Source organism: Pseudophryne corroboree, unplaced genomic scaffold (assembly GCF_028390025.1).
Source record: "Pseudophryne corroboree isolate aPseCor3 unplaced genomic scaffold, aPseCor3.hap2 scaffold_1378, whole genome shotgun sequence".
Classification (NCBI taxonomy): domain Eukaryota; kingdom Metazoa; phylum Chordata; class Amphibia; order Anura; family Myobatrachidae; genus Pseudophryne; species Pseudophryne corroboree.
Window position 1 is genome coordinate 1 of NW_026968004.1, and position 23,937 is coordinate 23,937.

At 36.7% G+C, this 23,937-nt stretch overlaps 3 non-coding genes across 3 annotated transcripts; 1 reads left to right on the top strand and 2 right to left on the bottom strand.

Annotated features, from left to right (window-relative positions):
• Positions 1–8,548: 8,548 nt before the first annotated feature.
• Positions 8,549–8,622, bottom strand: TRNAN-AUU (transfer RNA asparagine (anticodon AUU)). Its single transcript has one exon. It is a non-coding gene; the product is annotated as a tRNA-Asn (tRNA).
• A 4,600-nt stretch (positions 8,623–13,222) lies between these two features.
• Positions 13,223–13,296, bottom strand: TRNAN-AUU (transfer RNA asparagine (anticodon AUU)). The gene has a single exon. It is a non-coding gene; the product is annotated as a tRNA-Asn (tRNA).
• A 9,814-nt stretch (positions 13,297–23,110) lies between these two features.
• TRNAN-AUU (transfer RNA asparagine (anticodon AUU)) lies at positions 23,111–23,184 on the top strand. Its single transcript has one exon. It is a non-coding gene; the product is annotated as a tRNA-Asn (tRNA).
• Positions 23,185–23,937: the final 753 nt, after the last annotated feature.

Here is a 23,937-nt window from a genome sequence, read left to right on the forward strand (position 1 = left end):
AAATCCTTTCTCAAGGCTCTCCTTTACATAATCATTCATAGCCGCAGTTTCTGGCCCGGATAATGCATATAATCTTCCCTTTGGCAATGCGGCACCAGGAATTAACTCAATAGCACAATCATAAGGCCGATGGGGAGGCAGAATGTCCGCATTGCCTTTGGAGAAAACATCAGCAAACTCCTGGTATTCCACCGGAATGAGTTCTGGAATGATAGCTGCTACTCTGACTGGAAACGTGATACATTCCTTATCACAAAAAGTACCCCAATGTGAAATCTCCCCCGACCGCCAATCAATGGTGGGATTATGAAAGGCCAGCCAAGGGTGACCCAGAACAACTGGAACTGCTGGGCAATGTGTAAGAAAGAACTCGATTTTCTCGGAATGTAGAGCTCCTACTGTAAGTAGTACAGGGGGTGTACGGAGAGAAATAATCCCATTAGACAGCGGACTCCCATCTAAGCCATGCATGGTGACACACCTACCCAAAGGTAACTGAGGAATGCCTAAGGCCTTAGCCCAAGTTAAATCCATAAAGTTTCCTGCAGCTCCACTGTCAACAAAAGCCGACACCAAAGAACTGAGGCTGCCAAAGGAAACTTTAACTGGGACTAAAAGGGAGTTATTCGAGGAGATAAGCTGCAGACCTAGGTGAACCCCCTCACAATTCACCTGGTCAAAGCGTTTCCCGACTTGTTCGGACAATTACGAGCAAAATGTCCCTTACCCCCACAGTACAGACAAAGACCAGAATTTTGCCTTCTGGCTCTTTCTTCAGGAGACAGCCGGGAGAGACCCATCTGCATGGTCTCCTCTACGTCTTCAGGAATGGAATATACACACGGACTTGACCTTACAGGTGCTCCTTTTTCAGCCCTCCGCTCTCTGAGACGACGATCAATCTTAATAGAAAGCTCCATGAGTTTATCGAGAGTCTCAGGAGCGGGGTACTGAAGGAGACTGTCTTTTATAGACTCTGATAAGCCGAGGCGAAACTGACTGCGCAGGGCTGGGTCATTCCAGCCACAGTCGTTCGACCAACGGCGAAACTCCGCACAATAAACCTCTGCAGGATTTCTACCCTGTCTGAGAGCGCGCAACTGACTTTCAGCGGACGCCTCTCTATCAGGGTCATCATACAAGAGCCCTAAAGACTCAAAAAAAGCGTCAATTGACAACAATGCCGGATCCTCTGCTCTTAAACCAAATGCCCAGGTCTGAGGATCCCCCTGGAGCAAAGAAATAATAAACCCGACCCGCTGAGATTCAGTACCCGAGGAAGTCGGTCTTAAACGAAAATAAAGTTTACAGGATTCTTTAAAATTAAAAAAACTCTTTTCTATCACCAGAAAAACGGTCAGGCAAATGCATCTTTGGTTCATGGACTACCCTTGGGGAAGCTCGCAAAAGATCTTCCTGCGACTTCACCCGAAGAGAAAGATCCTGAACCATCTGAGTAAGTTCTTGAATCTGGCTGACTAAGAGCTGACCAGGATTTGGCCCTAAACCTGTTGGATTCATGAGGCCGATAAACTCTCACAAAACTGAATGAGAAAAAATTAAACCCCGTTTAATTTTAAGTTTTGGTATGGCCGGTAATAATGTTATGATTCCAGCACTCTGGTCAGAGAAGATCTTATGGCAAGGACTGGAGCACTGGAACGGAATGCTGGGGAAGGGAGCAGGACAGGAAAATAGCCCCTTGCGCCCTAACTCTGTTGTCTCACCCGTGTTGTCAGAAATCCCCTGCGAGACTATGGTTTCTTGAGCCCTTGGCAGCCGCGTTTGAAGGGCGGATTATGTCTGCCCAACTTCGATGCCCCCCGGTCTTAATGAGAGACAAAGGGAAACCTGAGACAGGGTGATAACAAGAGGCCCTCTAACTAAACAACCAGGCCAGGGGCTAAGCAAACTCAAAACTATAATATGTGCGGAGAAACCGCCAGGAAAAAGGACAACCAAAATATCCACTTGTCCAATTCTCCTACCCGGCACCGCCAAGTACCAGAGAGGACTTGTGGAAGCGGAACCCTCTGCAAATGCTCCAAACACAAAATATAAAAGGTAAAGCGGCTGAGCCGCAACACACGGCAGAGCCGCAACTCACGAACACCACTGGATATAAAACGGTGATCAGTCAGGACTCCAGGGTACCAAACGACCTCTTGGGATGAGATGACAACTCCCGAATACCGGACTTCTGCGGACTGGAATGACCGGATACAGCAGGACTGGAAACAGACTCTCAGCAAACAAAGGCAGCATGCAGGAAGCTATTACCGGCGTCTGTGAGAAGCCCTGGGAGTGTATTTAACAAGGAGTCCTCCAATCAGCTGCTAAAGGCTGATTAGAATAAATGCCGTGCAGCTGCCTTGCTGCACGGCCAGAGAGCAGGTGAATATCTTAATTTCCTAAAGCCTAGCAACGGGGAACGCGGTCCGCCAGTGGCGTCCCCGTTGCTAGGGTCCGTGCGGCTCAGCGCGCCCGGCGTCTAGCGTTGCTAGGGAGCCGGCGGCTGTACGTGCACGGCGTCTCTAGTTGCTAGGCGCCGGGCCGCGCAGACCATCAAGCGGACCCTGGCGCCTAACAGTATGACTCCCAAAAACAACAACCGCGTCATTGGGACCAACTGCGATTTTGGCAAGTTTAGGAGCCAACCATGTTGTTGAAGAACTGTCAGGGAGAGTGCAATGTTTTGCACCAACTGGTCCCTGGATCTCACCTTTATCAGGAGATCATCCAAGTACGGGATAATTGTGACTCCTTGCTTGCGAAGGAGAACCATAATTTCCGCCATCACCCTGGTGAAAATCCTCGGAGCCGTGGACAGACCAAACGGCAATGTCTGAAATTGGTAATGACAATCCTGAATTGCAAACCTTAGGTAGCTTGAGGCAGTGGCTAAATGGGAACATGTAAGTAGGCATCCTTTATGTCTACCAAAACCATGAAATCTCCGTCCTCCGGACTGGAGATCACTGCCCTGAGAAATTCCATCTTGAAATTGAATTTCTTTAGGAAGAAATTGAGGGATTTCAGATTTAAGATTGGTCTGACTGAGCCGTCCGGCTTCGGGACCACGAAGAGGCTTGAATAAAAACCTTCTCCCTGCTGAATAAGGCCAATTTGAACAATCGGTGAGGGGGAACGTCTTGAAACCCCAGTTTGTACCCTTGTGACACTATTTGTAAAACCCACGAGTCCAGGTCCGAATGAATCCAGAACTGACTGAAGAGTTTTAGACGTGCCCCCACTGGTGTGGGCTCCTGCAAGAAAGCCCCAGTGTCATGCAGTGGATTTGGCAGAAGCAGAGGACAATCTCTGGTCCTGCGATCTTGAAGAGGCTACAGACCTCTTCCTTTTCCTTCCTCTACCTGCAAAGAAAGGGGAATCTAAACTTCTTGCATATCTATTGGGCCAAAATGACTGCGGTAGATAATGATGCGTCTTCATCCGTTGACAGGGAACATAGGGCAAGAAGGTTGACTTACCATTGAAATGAGGATGCATCTTGCTGCCTTTCCAATGAAGAAAGTTTAATTTAGTAATAGGTGAAAAACCATCCTTACAAAGGTGTTAATCAGAGACTTGGCTTTGTGGACACTTTTCAGAGAACAAATTTGTTAGCATAAAAATAAAGCCAGAAAATGAAGAGCTGTTTAATCACTCAATTGGATTTTTCTGCCAGCATATTTTTTTTCTCTGCAACCCACTGCTAAATTGTGCTTCCTAGCTGTTTTTATAAAATCACTGAATCAAATCTAACTCTGATTACATCAGAGAAGGCCAGGTACCCTACACCATAACAGGGAGTTTGAAATTTTGACTTGTCTACTTAAAGTTCACCAAAATCTGATAACAAGGTCAATTAGGTCCCTGGGTGGGATTGAACCACCAACCTTATGGTTAATAGCCGTACATACTAACTGATTGCGCCACAGAGACACTTTGCGAAAGTCCATACTGACAAAGGCTAATAAGCATTCATCTAAAACGTTTCCTAGAAAAACTTTAAAAAGTCAATAATCTGGAGAGTTTTTGTAAGATGTTTCTTCCATCAACCAACGAAGAAACACATTGGTACTTTCCCATGATGAGTGAGTGCTTCAGGATCTCTTGCACTTACATGTGCAGCAGAGTACTGCAATGGAAGCATGCTGGGCCCATAACCCAGAGGTAGGCAGATTGAAACTATCCTCTGCTATATGCATTTTTTTTTGTTAATTAAAGTAATCCAAAACTGGGATTGATATTTTGTCTCTTTCATTTTTACTTAAAGTACAATAACTTTTACCATTTTAATTTGTTTTAATAGTATATTGACAGTATTGTTTTCTTTCAAAAATCCACTTCATTTTCTTTACCCTATTATTAAAATGGTAATTGACAAAAACAAACTACATTGTCACCAGAAGAGCAATACAAAATGTACAAGTGATATATTAAAATCATCTTTCCAGCTTGAATTTCAATGATGCATTGGGTCAACAATTTTGTGAGAAACATCTTCACCCTTAAATAAAGATTTTCTTAATTCCTTACCTGTGTGCTAATTAGATATCACCTTGTTTTCACATTAAACAGACTTCCACATGAGAAAGCAGCAAGGATGCAGTGGCGTTAATGTTTCCTGGTGTCAACCTGTATTATTTCAGTAGACATTGAAATGAGGATACATCTTGCTGCCTTTCCAATGAAGCAAGTTTAATTTAGTAATAGGTGAAAAACCATCCCTACAAAGGTGTTAATCAGAGACTTGGCTTTGTGGACACTTTTCAGAGAACAAATTTGTTAGCATAAAAATAAAGCCAGAAAATGAAGAGCTGTTTAATCACGCAATTTGATTTTTTTGCCAGCATATTTCTTTTTCTCTGCATCCCACTGCTAAATTGTGCTTCCTAGATGTTTTTATAAAATCACTGAATCAAATCTAACTCTGATTACATCAGAGAAGGCCAGGTACCCTACACCATAACAGGGGGTATGAAATTTGACTTGTCTACTTAAAGATCACCAAAATCTGATAACAAGGTCAAGTACATCCCTGGGTGGAATTGAACCACCAACCTTTTGATTAATAGCCGTACACACTAACTGATTGCGCCACAGAGACACTTTGCAAAAGTCCATACTGACAAATGCTAATAAGCATTCATCTAAAACGTTTCCTAGAAAAACTTAAAAAAGTCAATAATCTGGAGAGTTTTTGTAAGATGTTTCTTCTATCAACCAATGAAGAAACACATTGGTACTTTCCCATGATGAGTGAGTGCTTCAGGATCTCTTGCACTTACATGTGCAGCAGAGTACAGCAATGGAAGCATGCTGGGCCCATAACCCAGAGGTAGGCAGATTGAAACTATCCTCTGCTATATGCATTTTTTTGTTTGTTAATTAAAGTAATCCAAAACTGGGATTGATATTTTGGCTCTTTTATTTTTACTTAAAGTACAATAACTTTTACCATTTTAATTTGTTTTAATAGTATATTGACAGTATTGTTTTCTTTCAAAAATCCACTTAATTTTCTTTACCCTATTATTAAAATGGTAATTGACAAAAACAAACTACATTGTCACCAGAAGAGCAATACAAAATGTACAAGTGATATATTAAAATCATCTTTCCAGCTTGAATTTCAATGATGCATTGGGGCAACGATTTTGTGAGAAACATCTTCACCCTTAAATAAAGATTTTCTTAATTCCTTACCTGTGTGCTAATTAGATATCACCTTGTTTTCACATTAAACAGACTTCCACATGAGAAAGCAGCAAGGATGCAGTGGCGTTAATGTTTCCTGGTGTCAACCTGTATTATTTCAGTAGACATTGAAATGAGGATGCATCTTGCTGCCTTTCCAATGAAGCAAGTTTAATTTAGTAATAGGTGAAAAACCATCCTTACAAAGGTGTTAATCAGAGACTTGGCTTTGTGGACACTTTTCAGAGAACAAATTTGTTAGCATAAAAATAAAGCCAGAAAATAAAGAGCTGTTTAATCACTCAATTGGATTTTTCTGCCAGCATATTTTTTTTCTCTGCAAACCACTGCTAAATTGTGCTTCCTAGCTGTTTTTATAAAATCACTGAATCAAATCTAACTCTGATTACATCAGAGAAGGCCATGTACCCTACACCATAACAGGGGGTTTGAAATTTTGACTTGTCTACTTAGAAATCACCAAAATCTGATAACAAGGTCAATTAGGTCCCTGGGTGGGATTGAACCACCAACCTTTTGGTTAATAGCCGTACATACTAACTGATTGCGCCACAGAGACACTTTGCAAAAGTACATACTGACAAAGGCTAATAAGCATTCATCTAAAACGTTTCCTAGAAAAACTTTAAAAAGTCAATAATCTGGAGAGTTTTTGTAAGATGTTTCTTCCATCAACCAACGAAGAAACACATTGGTACTTTCCCATGATGAGTGAGTGCTTCAGGATCTCTTGCACTTACATGTGCAGCAGAGTACAGCAATGGAAGCATGCTGGGCCCATAACCCAGAGGTAGGCAGATTGAAACTATCTTCTGCTATATGCATTTTTTTTTGTTAATTAAAGTAATCCAAAACTGGGATTGATATTTTGGCTCTTTTATTTTTACTTAAAGTACAACAACTTTTACCATTTTAATTTGTTTTAATAGTATATTGACAGTATTGTTTTCTTTCAAAAATCCACTTCATTTTCTTTACCCTATTATTAAAATGGTAATTGACAAAAACAAACTACATTGTCACCAGAAGAGCAATACAAAATGTACAAGTGATATATTAAAATCATCTTTCCAGCTTGAATTTCAATGATGCATTGGGGCAACGATTTTGTGAGAAACATCTTCACCCTTAAATAAAGATTTTCTTAATTCCTTACCTGTGTGCTAATTAGATATCACCTTGTTTTCATATTAAACAGACTTCCACATGAGAAAGCAGCAAGGATGCAGTGGCGTTAATGTTTCCTGGTGTCAACTTGTATTATTTCAGTAGACATTGAAATGAGGATGCATCTTGCTGCCTTTCCAATGAAGCAAGTTTAATTTAGTAATAGGTGAAAAACCATCCTTACAAAGGTGTTAATCAGAGACTTGGCTTTGTGGACACTTTTCAGAGAACAAATTTGTTAGCATAAAAATAAAGCCAGAAAATGAAGAGCTGTTTAATCACTCAATTGGATTTTTCTGCCAGCATATTTTTTTTCTCTGCAACCCACTGCTAAATTGTGCTTCCTAGCTGTTTTTATAAAATCACTGAATCAAATCTAACTCTGATTACATCAGAGAAGGCCAGGTACCCTACACCGTAACAGGGGGTTTGAAATTTTGACTTGTCTACTTAAAGATCACCAAAATCTGATAACAAGGGAAATTAGGTCCCTGGGTGGGATTGAACCACCAACCTTATGGTTAATAGCCGTACATACTAACTGATTGCGCCACAGAGACATTTTGCAAAAGTCCATACTGACAAAGGCTAATAAGCATTCATCTAAAACGTTTCCTAGAAAAACTTTAAAAAGTCAATAATCTGGAGAGTTTTTGTAAGATGTTTCTTCCATCAACCAACGAAGAAACACATTGGTACTTTCCCATGATGAGTGAGTGCTTCAGGATCTCTTGCACTTACATGTGCAGCAGAGTACTGCAATGGAAGCATGATGGGCCCATAACCCAGAGGTAGGCAGATTGAAACTATCCTCTGCTATATGCATTTTTTTTTGTTAATTAAAGTAATCCAAAACTGGGATTGATATTTTGTCTCTTTTATTTTTACTTAAAGTACAATAACTTTTACCATTTTAATTTGTTTTAATAGTATATTGACAGTATTGTTTTCTTTCAAAAATCCACTTCATTTTCTTTAACCTATTATTAAAATGGTAATTGACAAAAACAAACTACATTGTCACCAGAAGAGCAATACAAAATGTACAAGTGATATATTAAAATCATCTTTCCAGCTTGAATTTCAATGATGCATTGGGTCAACAAATTTGTGAGAAACATCTTCACCCTTAAATAAAGATTTTCTTAATTCCTTACCTGTGTGCTAATTAGATATCACCTTGTTTTCACATTAAACAGACTTCCACATGAGAAAGCAGCAAGGAAGCAGTGGCGTTAATGTTTCCTGGTGTCAACTTGTATTATTTCAGTAGACATTGAAATGAGGATGCATCTTGCTGCCTTTCCAATGAAGCAAGTTTAATTTAGTAATAGGTGAAAAACCATCCTTACAAAGGTGTTAATCAGAGACTTGGCTTTGTGGACACTTTTCAGAGAACAAATTTGTTAGCATAAAAATAAAGCCAGAAAATGAAGAGCTGTTTAATCACTCGATTGGATTTTTCTGCCAGCATATTTTTTTTCTCTGCAACCCACTGCTAAATTGTGCTTCCTAGCTGTTTTTTTTATAAAATCACTGAATCAAATCTAACTCTGATTACATCAGAGAAGGCCATGTACCCTACACCATAAGAGGGGGTTTGAAATTTTGACTTGTCTACTTAAATATCACCAAAATCTGATCACAAGTTTAATTAGGTCCCTGGGTGGGATTGAACCACCAACCTTTCGGTTAATAGCCGAACACACTAACCGATTGCGCCACAGAGACACTTTGCAAAAAGTGCCTACTGACAAAGGCTAATAAGCATACATCTAGAACGTTTCCTAGAAAAACATTAAAAAATCAATAATCTGGAGAGTTTTTGTAAGATGTTTCTTCCATCAACTAACGAATAAACACATTGGTACTTTCCCATGATGAGTGAGTGCTTCAGGATCTCTTGCACTTACATGTGCAGCAGAGTACTGCAATGGAAGCATGCTGGACCCATAACCCAGAGGTAGGCAGATTGAAACTATCCTTTGCTATATGCATTTTTTTTGTTAATTTAAGTAATCAAAACTGGGATTGATATTTTTGCTCTTTTATTTTTACTTAAAGTACAATAACTTTTACCATTTTAATTTGTTTTAATAGTATATTGACAGTATAGTTTTCTTTCAAAAATCCACTTAATTTTCTTTACCCTGTTATTAAAATGGTAATTGACAAAAAAAACTACATTGTCACCAGAAGAGCAATACAAAATGTACAAGTGATATATTAAAATCATCTTTCCAGCTTGAATTTCAATGATGCATTGGGGCAACAATTTTGTGAGAAACATCTTCACCCTTAAATAAAGATTTTCGTAATTCCTTACCTGTGTGCTAATTAGATATCACCTTGTTTTCACATTAAACAGACTTCCACATGAGAAAGCAGCAAGGATGCAGTGGCGTTAATGTTTCCTGGTGTCAACCTGTATTATTTCAGTAGACATTGAAATGAGGATGCATCTTGCTGCCTTTCCAATGAAGCAAGTTTAATTTAGTAATAGGTGAAAAACCATCCCTACAAAGGTGTTAATCAGAGACTTGGCTTTGTGGACACTTTTCAGAGAACAAATTTGTTAGCATAAAAATAAAGCAAGAAAATTAAGAGCTGTTTAATCACTCAATTGGATTTTTATGCCAGCATATTTTTTTTCTCTGCAAACCACTGCTAAATTGTGCTTCCTAGCTGTTTTTATAAAATCACTGAATCAAATCTAACTCTGATTACATCAGAGAAGGCCAGGTACCCTACACAATAAGAGGGGGTTTGAAATTTTGACTTGTCTACTTAAATATCACCAAAATCTGATAACAAGGTCAATTACGTCCCTGGGTGGGATTGAACCACCAACCTTTTGGTTAATAGCCGTACACACTAACTGATTGCGCCACAGAGACACTTTGCAAAAGTACATACTGACAAAGGCTAATAAGCATTCATCTAAAACGTTTCCTAGAAAAACTTAATAAAGTCAATAATCTGGAGAGTTTTTGTAAGATGTTTCTTCTATCAACCAACGAAGAAACACATTGGTACTTTCCCATGATGAGTGAGTGCTTCAGGATCTCTTGCACTTACATGTGCAGCAGAGTACAGCAATGGAAGCATGCTGGGCCCATAACCCAGAGGTAGGCAGATTGAAACTATCCTCTGCTATATGCATTTTTTTGTTTGTTAATTAAAGTATTCCAAAACTGGGATTGATATTTTGGCTCTTTTATTTTTACTTAAAGTACAATAACTTTTACCATTTTAATTTGTTTTAATAGTATATTGACAGTATTGTTTTCTTTCAAAAATCCACTTCATTTTCTTTACCCTATTATTAAAATGGTAATTGACAAAAACAAACTACATTGTCACCAGAAGAGCAATACAAACTGTACAAGTGATATATTAAAATCATCTTTCCAGCTTGAATTTCAATGATGCATTGGGGCAACGATTTTGTGAGAAACATCTTCACCCTTAAATAAAGATTTTCTTAATTCCTTACCTGTGTGCTAATTAGATATCACCTTGTTTTCACATTAAACAGACTTCCACATGAGAAAGCAGCAAGGATGCAGTGGCGTTAATGTTTCCTGGTGTCAACCTGTATTATTTCAGTAGACATTGAAATGAGGATGCATCTTGCTGCCTTTCCAATGAAGCAAGTTTAATTTAGTAATAGGTGAAAAACCATCCTTACAAAGGTGTTAATCAGAGACTTGGCTTTGTGGACACTTTTCAGAGAACAAATTTGTTAGCATAAAAATAAAGCCAGAAAATAAAGAGCTGTTTAATCACTCAATTGGATTTTTCTGCCAGCATATTTTTTTTCTCTGCAACCCACTGCTAAATTGTGCTTCCTAGCTTTTTTTATAAAATCACTGAATCAAATCTAACTCTGATAACATCAGAGAAGGCCAGGTACCCTACACAATAACAGGGGGTATGAAATTTGACTTGTCTACTTAAAGTTCACCAAAATCTGATAACAAGGTCAATTAGGTCCCTGGGTGGGATTGAACCACCAACCTTATGGTTAATAGCCGTACATACTAACTGATTGTGCCACAGAGACACTTTGCAAAAGTCCATACTGACAAAGGCTAATAAGCATTCATCTAAAACGTTTCCTAGAAAAACTTTAAAAAGTCAATAATCTGGAGAGTTTTTGTAAGATGTTTCTTCCATCAACCAACGAAGAAACACATTGGTACTTTCCCATGATGAGTGAGTGCTTCAGGATCTCTTGCACTTACATGTGCAGCAGAGTACTGCAATGGAAGCATGCTGGGCCCATAACCCAGAGGTAGGCAGATTGAAACTATCCTCTGCTATATGCATTTTTTTTTGTTAATTAAAGTAATCCAAAACTGGGATTGATATTTTGTCTCTTTTATTTTTACTTAAAGTACAATAACTTTTACCATTTTAATTTGTTTTAATAGTATATTGACAGTATTGTTTTCTTTCAAAAATCCACTTCATTTTCTTTACCCTATTATTAAAATGGTAATTGACAAAAACAAACTACATTGTCACCAGAAGAGCAATACAAAATGTACAAGTGATATATTAAAATCATCTTTCCAGCTTGAATTTCAATGATGCATTGGGTCAACAATTTTGTGAGAAACATCTTCACCCTTAAATAAAGATTTTCTTAATTCCTTACCTGTGTGCTAATTAGATATCACCTTGTTTTCACATTAAACAGACTTCCACATGAGAAAGCAGCAAGGATGCAGTGGCGTTAATGTTTCCTGGTGTCAACCTGTATTATTTCAGTAGACATTGAAATGAGGATACATCTTGCTGCCTTTCCAATGAAGCAAGTTTAATTTAGTAATAGGTGAAAAACCATCCCTACAAAGGTGTTAATCAGAGACTTGGCTTTGTGGACACTTTTCAGAGAACAAATTTGTTAGCATAAAAATAAAGCCAGAAAATGAAGAGCTGTTTAATCACTCAATTGGATTTTTCTGCCAGCATATTTTTTTTCTCTGCAACCCACTGCTAAATTGTGCTTCCTAGCTGTTTTTATAAAATCACTGAATCAAATCTAACTCTGATTACATCAGAGAAGGCCAGGTACCCTACACCGTAACAGGGGGTTTGAAATTTTGACTTGTCTACTTAAAGATCACCAAAATCTGATAACAAGGGAAATTAGGTCCCTGGGTGGGATTGAACCACCAACCTTATGGTTAATAGCCGTACATACTAACTGATTGCGCCACAGAGACATTTTGCAAAAGTCCATACTGACAAAGGCTAATAAGCATTCATCTAAAACGTTTCCTAGAAAAACTTTAAAAAGTCAATAATCTGGAGAGTTTTTGTAAGATGTTTCTTCCATCAACCAACGAAGAAACACATTGGTACTTTCCCATGATGAGTGAGTGCTTCAGGATCTCTTGCACTTACATGTGCAGCAGAGTACTGCAATGGAAGCATGATGGGCCCATAACCCAGAGGTAGGCAGATTGAAACTATCCTCTGCTATATGCATTTTTTTTTGTTAATTAAAGTAATCCAAAACTGGGATTGATATTTTGTCTCTTTTATTTTTACTTAAAGTACAATAACTTTTACCATTTTAATTTGTTTTAATAGTATATTGACAGTATTGTTTTCTTTCAAAAATCCACTTCATTTTCTTTACCCTATTATTAAAATGGTAATTGACAAAAACAAACTACATTGTCACCAGAAGAGCAATACAAAATGTACAAGTGATATATTAAAATCATCTTTCCAGCTTGAATTTCAATGATGCATTGGGTCAACAAATTTGTGAGAAACATCTTCACCCTTAAATAAAGATTTTCTTAATTCCTTACCTGTGTGCTAATTAGATATCACCTTGTTTTCACATTAAACAGACTTCCACATGAGAAAGCAGCAAGGAAGCAGTGGCGTTAATGTTTCCTGGTGTCAACTTGTATTATTTCAGTAGACATTGAAATGAGGATGCATCTTGCTGCCTTTCCAATGAAGCAAGTTTAATTTAGTAATAGGTGAAAAACCATCCTTACAAAGGTGTTAATCAGAGACTTGGCTTTGTGGACACTTTTCAGAGAACAAATTTGTTAGCATAAAAATAAAGCCAGAAAATGAAGAGCTGTTTAATCACTCGATTGGATTTTTCTGCCAGCATATTTTTTTTCTCTGCAACCCACTGCTAAATTGTGCTTCCTAGCTGTTTTTTTTATAAAATCACTGAATCAAATCTAACTCTGATTACATCAGAGAAGGCCATGTACCCTACACCATAAGAGGGGGTTTGAAATTTTGACTTGTCTACTTAAATATCACCAAAATCTGATCACAAGTTTAATTAGGTCCCTGGGTGGGATTGAACCACCAACCTTTCGGTTAATAGCCGAACACACTAACCGATTGCGCCACAGAGACACTTTGCAAAAAGTGCCTACTGACAAAGGCTAATAAGCATACATCTAGAACGTTTCCTAGAAAAACATTAAAAAATCAATAATCTGGAGAGTTTTTGTAAGATGTTTCTTCCATCAACTAACGAATAAACACATTGGTACTTTCCCATGATGAGTGAGTGCTTCAGGATCTCTTGCACTTACATGTGCAGCAGCGTACTGCAATGGAAGCATGCTGGACCCATAACCCAGAGGTAGGCAGATTGAAACTATCCTTTGCTATATGCATTTTTTTTGTTAATTTAAGTAATCAAAACTGGGATTGATATTTTTGCTTTTTTATTTTTACTTAAAGTACAATAACTTTTACCATTTTAATTTGTTTTAATAGTATATTGACAGTATAGTTTTCTTTCAAAAATCCACTTAATTTTCTTTACCCTGTTATTAAAATGGTAATTGACAAAAAAAACTACATTGTCACCAGAAGAGCAATACAAAATGTACAAGTGATATATTAAAATCATCTTTCCAGCTTGAATTTCAATGATGCATTGGGGCAACAATTTTGTGAGAAACATCTTCACCCTTAAATAAAGATTTTCGTAATTCCTTACCTGTGTGCTAATTAGATATCACCTTGTTTTCACATTAAACAGACTTCCACATGAGAAAGCAGCAAGGATGCAGTGGCGTTAATGTTTCCTGGTGTCAACCTGTATTATTTCAGTAGACATTGAAATGAGGATGCATCTTGCTGCCTTTCCAATGAAGCAAGTTTAATTTAGTAATAGGTGAAAAACCATCCCTACAAAGGTGTTAATCAGAGACTTGGCTTTGTGGACACTTTTCAGAGAACAAATTTGTTAGCATAAAAATAAAGCAAGAAAATTAAGAGCTGTTTAATCACTCAATTGGATTTTTATGCCAGCATATTTTTTTTCTCTGCAAACCACTGCTAAATTGTGCTTCCTAGCTGTTTTTATAAAATCACTGAATCAAATCTAACTCTGATTACATCAGAGAAGGCCAGGTACCCTACACAATAAGAGGGGGTTTGAAATTTTGACTTGTCTACTTAAATATCACCAAAATCTGATAACAAGGTCAATTACGTCCCTGGGTGGGATTGAACCACCAACCTTTTGGTTAATAGCCGTACACACTAACTGATTGCGCCACAGAGACACTTTGCAAAAGTACATACTGACAAAGGCTAATAAGCATTCATCTAAAACGTTTCCTAGAAAAACTTAATAAAGTCAATAATCTGGAGAGTTTTTGTAAGATGTTTCTTCTATCAACCAACGAAGAAACACATTGGTACTTTCCCATGATGAGTGAGTGCTTCAGGATCTCTTGCACTTACATGTGCAGCAGAGTACAGCAATGGAAGCATGCTGGGCCCATAACCCAGAGGTAGGCAGATTGAAACTATCCTCTGCTATATGCATTTTTTTGTTTGTTAATTAAAGTATTCCAAAACTGGGATTGATATTTTGGCTCTTTTATTTTTACTTAAAGTACAATAACTTTTACCATTTTAATTTGTTTTAATAGTATATTGACAGTATTGTTTTCTTTCAAAAATCCACTTCATTTTCTTTACCCTATTATTAAAATGGTAATTGACAAAAACAAACTACATTGTCACCAGAAGAGCAATACAAACTGTACAAGTGATATATTAAAATCATCTTTCCAGCTTGAATTTCAATGATGCATTGGGGCAACGATTTTGTGAGAAACATCTTCACCCTTAAATAAAGATTTTCTTAATTCCTTACCTGTGTGCTAATTAGATATCACCTTGTTTTCACATTAAACAGACTTCCACATGAGAAAGCAGCAAGGATGCAGTGGCGTTAATGTTTCCTGGTGTCAACCTGTATTATTTCAGTAGACATTGAAATGAGGATGCATCTTGCTGCCTTTCCAATGAAGCAAGTTTAATTTAGTAATAGGTGAAAAACCATCCTTACAAAGGTGTTAATCAGAGACTTGGCTTTGTGGACACTTTTCAGAGAACAAATTTGTTAGCATAAAAATAAAGCCAGAAAATAAAGAGCTGTTTAATCACTCAATTGGATTTTTCTGCCAGCATATTTTTTTTCTCTGCAACCCACTGCTAAATTGTGCTTCCTAGCTTTTTTTATAAAATCACTGAATCAAATCTAACTCTGATAACATCAGAGAAGGCCAGGTACCCTACACAATAACAGGGGGTATGAAATTTGACTTGTCTACTTAAAGTTCACCAAAATCTGATAACAAGGTCAATTAGGTCCCTGGGTGGGATTGAACCACCAACCTTATGGTTAATAGCCGTACATACTAACTGATTGCGCCACAGAGACACTTTGCAAAAGTCCATACTGACAAAGGCTAATAAGCATTCATCTAAAACGTTTCCTAGAAAAACTTTAAAAAGTCAATAATCTGGAGAGTTTTTGTAAGATGTTTCTTCCATCAACCAACGAAGAAACACATTGGTACTTTCCCATGATGAGTGAGTGCTTCAGGATCTCTTGCACTTACATGTGCAGCAGAGTACTGCAATGGAAGCATGCTGGGCCCATAACCCAGAGGTAGGCAGATTGAAACTATCCTCTGCTATATGCATTTTTTTTTGTTAATTAAAGTAATCCAAAACTGGGATTGATATTTTGTCTCTTTTATTTTTACTTAAAGTACAATAACTTTTACCATTTTAATTTGTTTTAATAGTATATTGACAGTATTGTTTTCTTTCAAAAATCCACTTCATTTTCTTTACCCTATTATTAAAATGGTAATTGACAAAAACAAACTACATTGTCACCAGAAGAGCAATACAAAATGTACAAGTGATATATTAAAATCATCTTTCCAGCTTGAATTTCAATGATGCATTGGGTCAACAATTTTGTGAGAAACATCTTCACCCTTAAATAAAGATTTTCTTAATTCCTTACCTGTGTGCTAATTAGATATCACCTTGTTTTCACATTAAACAGACTTCCACATGAGAAAGCAGCAAGGATGCAGTGGCGTTAATGTTTCCTGGTGTCAACCTGTATTATTTCAGTAGACATTGAAATGAGGATACATCTTGCTGCCTTTCCAATGAAGCAAGTTTAATTTAGTAATAGGTGAAAAACCATCCCTACAAAGGTGTTAATCAGAGACTTGGCTTTGTGGACACTTTTCAGAGAACAAATTTGTTAGCATAAAAATAAAGCCAGAAAATGAAGAGCTGTTTAATCACGCAATTTGATTTTTTTGCCAGCATATTTCTTTTTCTCTGCAACCCACTGCTAAATTGTGCTTCCTAGATGTTTTTATAAAATCACTTAATCAAATCTAACTCTGATTACATCAGAGAAGGCCAGGTACCCTACACCATAACAGGGGGTATGAAATTTGACTTGTCTACTTAAAGATCACCAAAATCTGATAACAAGGTCAAGTACGTCCCTGGGTGGGATTGAACCACCAACCTTTTGGTTAATAGCCGTACACACTAACTGATTGCGCCACAGAGACACTTTGCAAAAGTACATACTGACAAATGCTAATAAGCATTCATCTAAAACGTTTCCTAGAAAAACTTAAAAAAGTCAATAATCTGGAGAGTTTTTGTAAGATGTTTCTTCTATCAACCAACGAAGAAACACATTGGTACTTTCCCATGATGAGTGAGTGCTTCAGGATCTCTTGCACTTACATGTGCAGCAGAGTACAGCAATGGAAGCATGCTGGGCCCATAACCCAGAGGTAGGCAGATTGAAACTATCCTCTGCTATATGCATTTTTTTGTTTGTTAATTAAAGTAATCCAAAACTGGGATTGATATTTTGGCTCTTTTATTTTTACTTAAAGTACAATAACTTTTACCATTTTAATTTGTTTTAATAGTATATTGACAGTATTGTTTTCTTTCAAAAATCCACTTAATTTTCTTTACCCTATTATTAAAATGGTAATTGACAAAAACAAACTACATTGTCACCAGAAGAGCAATACAAAATGTACAAGTGATATATTAAAATCATCTTTCCAGCTTGAATTTCAATGATGCATTGGGGCAACGATTTTGTGAGAAACATCTTCACCCTTAAATAAAGATTTTCTTAATTCCTTACCTGTGTGCTAATTAGATATCACCTTGTTTTCACATTAAACAGACTTCCACATGAGAAAGCAGCAAGGATGCAGTGGCGTTAATGTTTCCTGGTGTCAACCTGTATTATTTCAGTAGACATTGAAATGAGGATGCATCTTGCTGCCTTTCCAATGAAGCAAGTTTAATTTAGTAATAGGTGAAAAACCATCCTTACAAAGGTGATAATCAGAGACTTGGCTTTGTGGACACTTTTCAGAGAACAAATTTGTTAGCATAAAAATAAAGCCAGAAAATAAAGAGCTGTTTAATCACTCAATTGGATTTTTCTGCCAGCATATTTTTTTTCTCTGCAAACCACTGCTAAATTGTGCTTCCTAGCTGTTTTTATAAAATCACTGAATCAAATCTAACTCTGATTACATCAGAGAAGGCCAGGTACCCTACACCATAACAGGGGGTTTGAAATTTTGACTTGTCTACTTAAAAATCACCAAAATCTGATAACAAGGTCAATTAGGTCCCTGGGTGGGATTGAACCACCAACCTTTTGGTTGATAGCCGTACATACTAACTGATTGCGCCACAGAGACACTTTGCAAAAGTACATACTGACAAAGGCTAATAAGCATTCATCTAAAACGTTTCCTAGAAAAACTTTAAAAAGTCAATAATCTGGAGAGTTTTTGTAAGATGTTTCTTCCATCAACCAACGAAGAAACACATTGGTACTTTCACATGATGAGTGAGTGCTTCAGGATCTCTTGCACTTACATGTGCAGCAGAGTACAGCAATGGAAGCATGCTGGGCCCATAACCCAGAGGTAGGCAGATTGAAACTATCTTCTGCTATATGCATTTTTTTTTGTTAATTAAAGTAATCCAAAACTGGGATTGATATTTTGGCTCTTTTATTTTTACTTAAAGTACAATAACTTTTACCATTTTAATTTGTTTTAATAGTATATTGACAGTATTGTTTTCTTTCAAAAATCCACTTCATTTTCTTTACCCTATTATTAAAATGGTAATTGACAAAAACAAACTACATTGTCACCAGAAGAGCAATACAAAATGTACAAGTGATATATTAAAATCATCTTTCCAGCTTGAATTTCAATGATGCATTGGGGCAACGATTTTGTGAGAAACATCTTCACCCTTAAATAAAGATTTTCTTAATTCCTTACCTGTGTGCTAATTAGATATCACCTTGTTTTCATATTAAACAGACTTCCACATGAGAAAGCAGCAAGGATGCAGTGGCGTTAATGTTTCCTGGTGTCAACTTGTATTATTTCAGTAGACATTGAAATGAGGATGCATCTTGCTGCCTTTCCAATGAAGCAAGTTTAATTTAGTAATAGGTGAAAAACCATCCTTACAAAGGTGTTAATCAGAGACTTGGCTTTGTGGACACTTTTCAGAGAACAAATTTGTTAGCATAAAAATAAAGCCAGAAAATGAAGAGCTGTTTAATCACTCAATTGGATTTTTCTGCCAGCATATTTTTTTTCTCTGCAACCCACTGCTAAATTGTGCTTCCTAGCTGTTTTTATAAAATCACTGAATCAAATCTAACTCTGATTACATCAGAGAAGGCCAGGTACCCTACACCGTAACAGGGGGTTTGAAATTTTGACTTGTCTACTTAAAGATCACCAAAATCTGATAACAAGGGAAATTAGGTCCCTGGGTGGGATTGAACCACCAACCTTTCAGTTAATAGCCAAACACACTAACCGATTGCGCCACAGAGACACTTTGCAAAAAGTGCCTACTGACAAAGGCTAATAAGCATACATCTGGAACGTTTCCTAGAAAAACATTAAAAAATCAATAATCTGGAGAGTTTTTGTAAGATGTTTCTTCCATCAACTAACGAATAAACACATTGGTACTTTCCCATGATGAGTGAGTGCTTCAGGATCTCTTGCACTTACATGTGCAGCAGAGTACTGCAATGGAAGCATGCTGGACCCATAACCCAGAGGTAGGCAGATTGAAACTATCCTTTGCTATATGCATTTTTTTTGTTAATTTAAGTAATCAAAACTGGGATTGATATTTTTGCTCTTTTATTTTTACTTTAAGTACAATAACTTTTACCATTTTAATTTGTTTTAATAGTATATTGACAGTATAGTTTTCTTTCAAAAATCCACTTAATTTTCTTTACCCTGTTATTAAAATGGTAATTGACAAAAAAAACTACATTGTCACCAGAAGAGCAATACAAAATGTACAAGTGATATATTAAAATCATCTTTCCAGCTTGAATTTCAATGATGCATTGGGGCAACAATTTTGTGAGAAACATCTTCACCCTTAAATAAAGATTTTCGTAATTCCTTACCTGTGTGCTAATTAGATATCACCTTGTTTTCACATTAAACAGACTTCCACATGAGAAAGCAGCAAGGATGCAGTGGCGTTAATGTTTCCTGGTGTCAACCTGTATTATTTCAGTAGACATTGAAATGAGGATGCATCTTGCTGCCTTTCCAATGAAGCAAGTTTAATTTAGTAATAGGTGAAAAACCATCCCTACAAAGGTGTTAATCAGAGACTTGGCTTTGTGGACACTTTTCAGAGAACAAATTTGTTAGCATAAAAATAAAGCAAGAAAATTAAGAGCTGTTTAATCACTCAATTGGATTTTCTGCCAGCATATTTTTTTTCTCTGCAAACCACTGCTAAATTGTGCTTCCTAGCTGTTTTTATAAAATCACTGAATCAAATCTAACTCTGATTACATCAGAGAAGGCCAGGTACCCTACACAATAAGAGGGGGTTTGAAATTTTGACTTGTCTTCTTAAATATCACCAAAATCTGATAACAAGGTCAATTACGTCCCTGGGTGGGATTGAACCACCAACCTTTTGGTTAATAGCCGTACACACTAACTGATTGCGCCACAGAGACACTTTGCAAACAGTACATACTGACAAAGGCTAATAAGCATTCATCTAAAACGTTTCCTAGAAAAACTTAATAAAGTCAATAATCTGGAGAGTTTTTGTAAGATGTTTCTTCTATCAACCAACGAAGAAACACATTGGTACTTTCCCATGATGAGTGAGTGCTTCAGGATCTCTTGCACTTACATGTGCAGCAGAGTACAGCAATGGAAGCATGCTGGGCCCATAACCCAGAGGTAGGCAGATTGAAACTATCCTCTGCTATATGCATTTTTTTGTTTGTTAATTAAAGTATTCCAAAACTGGGATTGATATTTTGGCTCTTTTATTTTTACTTTAAGTACAATAACTTTTACCATTTTAATTTGTTTTAATAGTATATTGACAGTATTGTTTTCTTTCAAAAATCCACTTCATTTTCTTTACCCTATTATTAAAATGGTAATTGACAAAAACAAACTACATTGTCACCAGAAGAGCAATACAAAATGTACAAGTGATATATTAAAATCATCTTTCCAGCTTGAATTTCAATGATGCATTGGGGCAACGATTTTGTGAGAAACATCTTCACCCTTAAATAAAGATTTTCTTAATTCCTTACCTGTGTGCTAATTAGATATCACCTTGTTTTCACATTAAACAGACTTCCACATGAGAAAGCAGCAAGGATGCAGTGGCGTTAATGTTTCCTGGTGTCAACCTGTATTATTTCAGTAGACATTGAAATGAGGATGCATCTTGCTGCCTTTCCAATGAAGCAAGTTTAATTTAGTAATAGGTGAAAAACCATCCCTACAAAGGTGTTAATCAGAGACTTTACTTTGTGGACACTTTTCAGAGAACAAATTTGTTAGCATAAAAATAAAGCCAGAAAATGAAGAGCTGTTTAATCACTCAATTGGATTTTTCTGCCAGCATATTTCTTTTTCTCTACAACCCACTGCTAAATTGTGCTTCCTAGCTGTTTTTATAAATCACTGAATCAAATCTAACTCTGATTACATCAGAGAAGGCCAGGTACCCTACACCATAACAGGGGGTTTGAAATTTTGACTTGTCTACTTAAAGATCACCAAAATCTGATAACAAGGTCAATTACGTACCTGGGTGGGATTGAACCACCAACCTTTTGGTTAATAGCCGTACACACTAACTGATTGCGCCACAGAAACACATTGCAAAAGTATATACTGACAAGGGCTAATAAGCATTCATCTAAAACGTTTCCTAGAAAAACTTTAAAAAGTCAATAATCTGGAGAGTTTTTGTAAGATGTTTCTTCCATCAACCAACGAAGAAACACATTGGTACTTTCCCATGATGAGTGAGTGCTTCAGGATCTCTTGCACTTACATGTGCAGCAGAGTACAGCAATGGAAGCATGCTGGGCTCATAACCCAGAGGTAGGCAGATTGAAACTATCCTCTGCTGTATGCTTTTTGTTTGTTAATTAAAGTATTCCAAAACTGGGATTGATATTTTGGCTCTTTTATTTTTACTTAAAGTACAATAACTTTTACCATTTTAATTTGTTTTAATAGTATATTGACAGTATTGTTTTCTTTCAAAAATCCACTTCATTTTCTTTACCCTATTATTAAAATGGTAATTGACAAAAACAAACTACATTGTCACCAGAAGAGCAATACAAAATGTACAAGTGATATATTAAAATCATCTTTCCAGCTTGAATTTCAATGATGCATTGGGGCAACGATTTTGTGAGAAACATCTTCACCCTTAAATAAAGATTTTCTTAATTCCTTACCTGTGTGCTAATTAGATATCACCTTGTTTTCATATTAAACAGACTTCCACATGAGAAAACAGCAAGGATGCAGTGGCGTTAATGTTTCCTGGTGTCAACTTGTATTATTTCAGTAGACATTGAAATGAGGATGCATCTTGCTGCCTTTCCAATGAAGCAAGTTTAATTTAGTAATAGGTGAAAAACCATCCTTACAAAGGTGTTAATCAGAGACTTGGCTTTGTGGACACTTTTCAGAGAACAAATTTGTTAGCATAAAAATAAAGCCAGAAAATAAAGAGCTGTTTAATCACTCAATTGGATTTTTCTGCCAGCATATTTTTTTTCTCTGCAACCCACTGCTAAATTGTGCTTCCTAGCTTTTTTTATAAAATCACTGAATCAAATCTAACTCTGATAACATCAGAGAAGGCCAGGTACCCTACACAATAACAGGGGGTATGAAATTTGACTTGTCTACTTAAAGATCACCACTACTTGAAGATGTTTCTCACAAAATTGTTGCCCCAATGCATCATTGAAATTCAAGCTGGAAAGATGATTTTAATATATCACTTGTACATTTTGTATTGCTCTTCTGGTGACAATGTAGTTTTTTTTGTCAATTACCATTTTAATAACAGGGTAAAGAAAATTAAGTGGATTTTTGAAAGAAAACTATACTGTCAATATACTATTAAAACAAATTAAAATGGTAAAAGTTATTGTACTTTAAGTAAAAATAAAAGAGCAAAAATATCAATCCCAGTTTTGATTACTTAAATTAACAAAAAAATGCATATAGCAAAGGATAGTTTCAATCTGCCTACCTCTGGGTTATGGGTCCAGCATGCTTCCATTGCAGTACTCTGCTGCACATGTAAGTGCAAGAGATCCTGAAGCACTCACTCATCATGGGAAAGTACCAATGTGTTTATTCGTTAGTTGATGGAAGAAACATCTTACAAAAACTCTCCAGATTATTGATTTTTTAATGTTTTTCTAGGAAACGTTCTAGATGTATGCTTATTAGCCTTTGTCAGTAGGCACTTTTCGCAAAGTGTCTCTGTGGCGCAATCGGTTAGTGTGTTCGGCTATTAACCGAAAGGTTGGTGGTTCAATCCCACCCAGGGACCTAATTAAACTTGTGATCAGATTTTGGTGATATTTAAGTAGACAAGTCAAAATTTCAAACCCCCTCTTATGGTGTAGGGTACATGGCCTTCTCTGATGTAATCAGAGTTAGATTTGATTCAGTGATTTTATAAAAAAAACAGCTAGGAAGCACAATTTAGCAGTGGGTTGCAGAGAAAAAAAATATGCTGGCAGAAAAATCCAATCGAGTGATTAAACAGCTCTTCATTTTCTGGCTTTATTTTTATGCTAACAAATTTGTTCTCTGAAAAGTGTCCACAAAGCCAAGTCTCTGATTAACACCTTTGTAAGGATGGTTTTTCACCTATTACTAAATTAAACTTGCTTCATTGGAAAGGCAGCAAGATGCATCCTCATTTCAATGTCTACTGAAATAATACAAGTTGACACCAGGAAACATTAACGCCACTGCTTCCTTGCTGCTTTCTCATGTGGAAGTCTGTTTAATGTGAAAACAAGGTGATATCTAATTAGCACACAGGTAAGGAATTAAGAAAATCTTTATTTAAGGGTGAAGATGTTTCTCACAAATTTGTTGACCCAATGCATCATTGAAATTCAAGCTGGAAAGATGATTTTAATATATCACTTGTACATTTTGTATTGCTCTTCTGGTGACAATGTAGTTTGTTTTTGTCAATTACCATTTTAATAATAGGGTAAAGAAAATGAAGTGGATTTTTGAAAGAAAACAATACTGTCAATATACTATTAAAACAAATTAAAATGGTAAA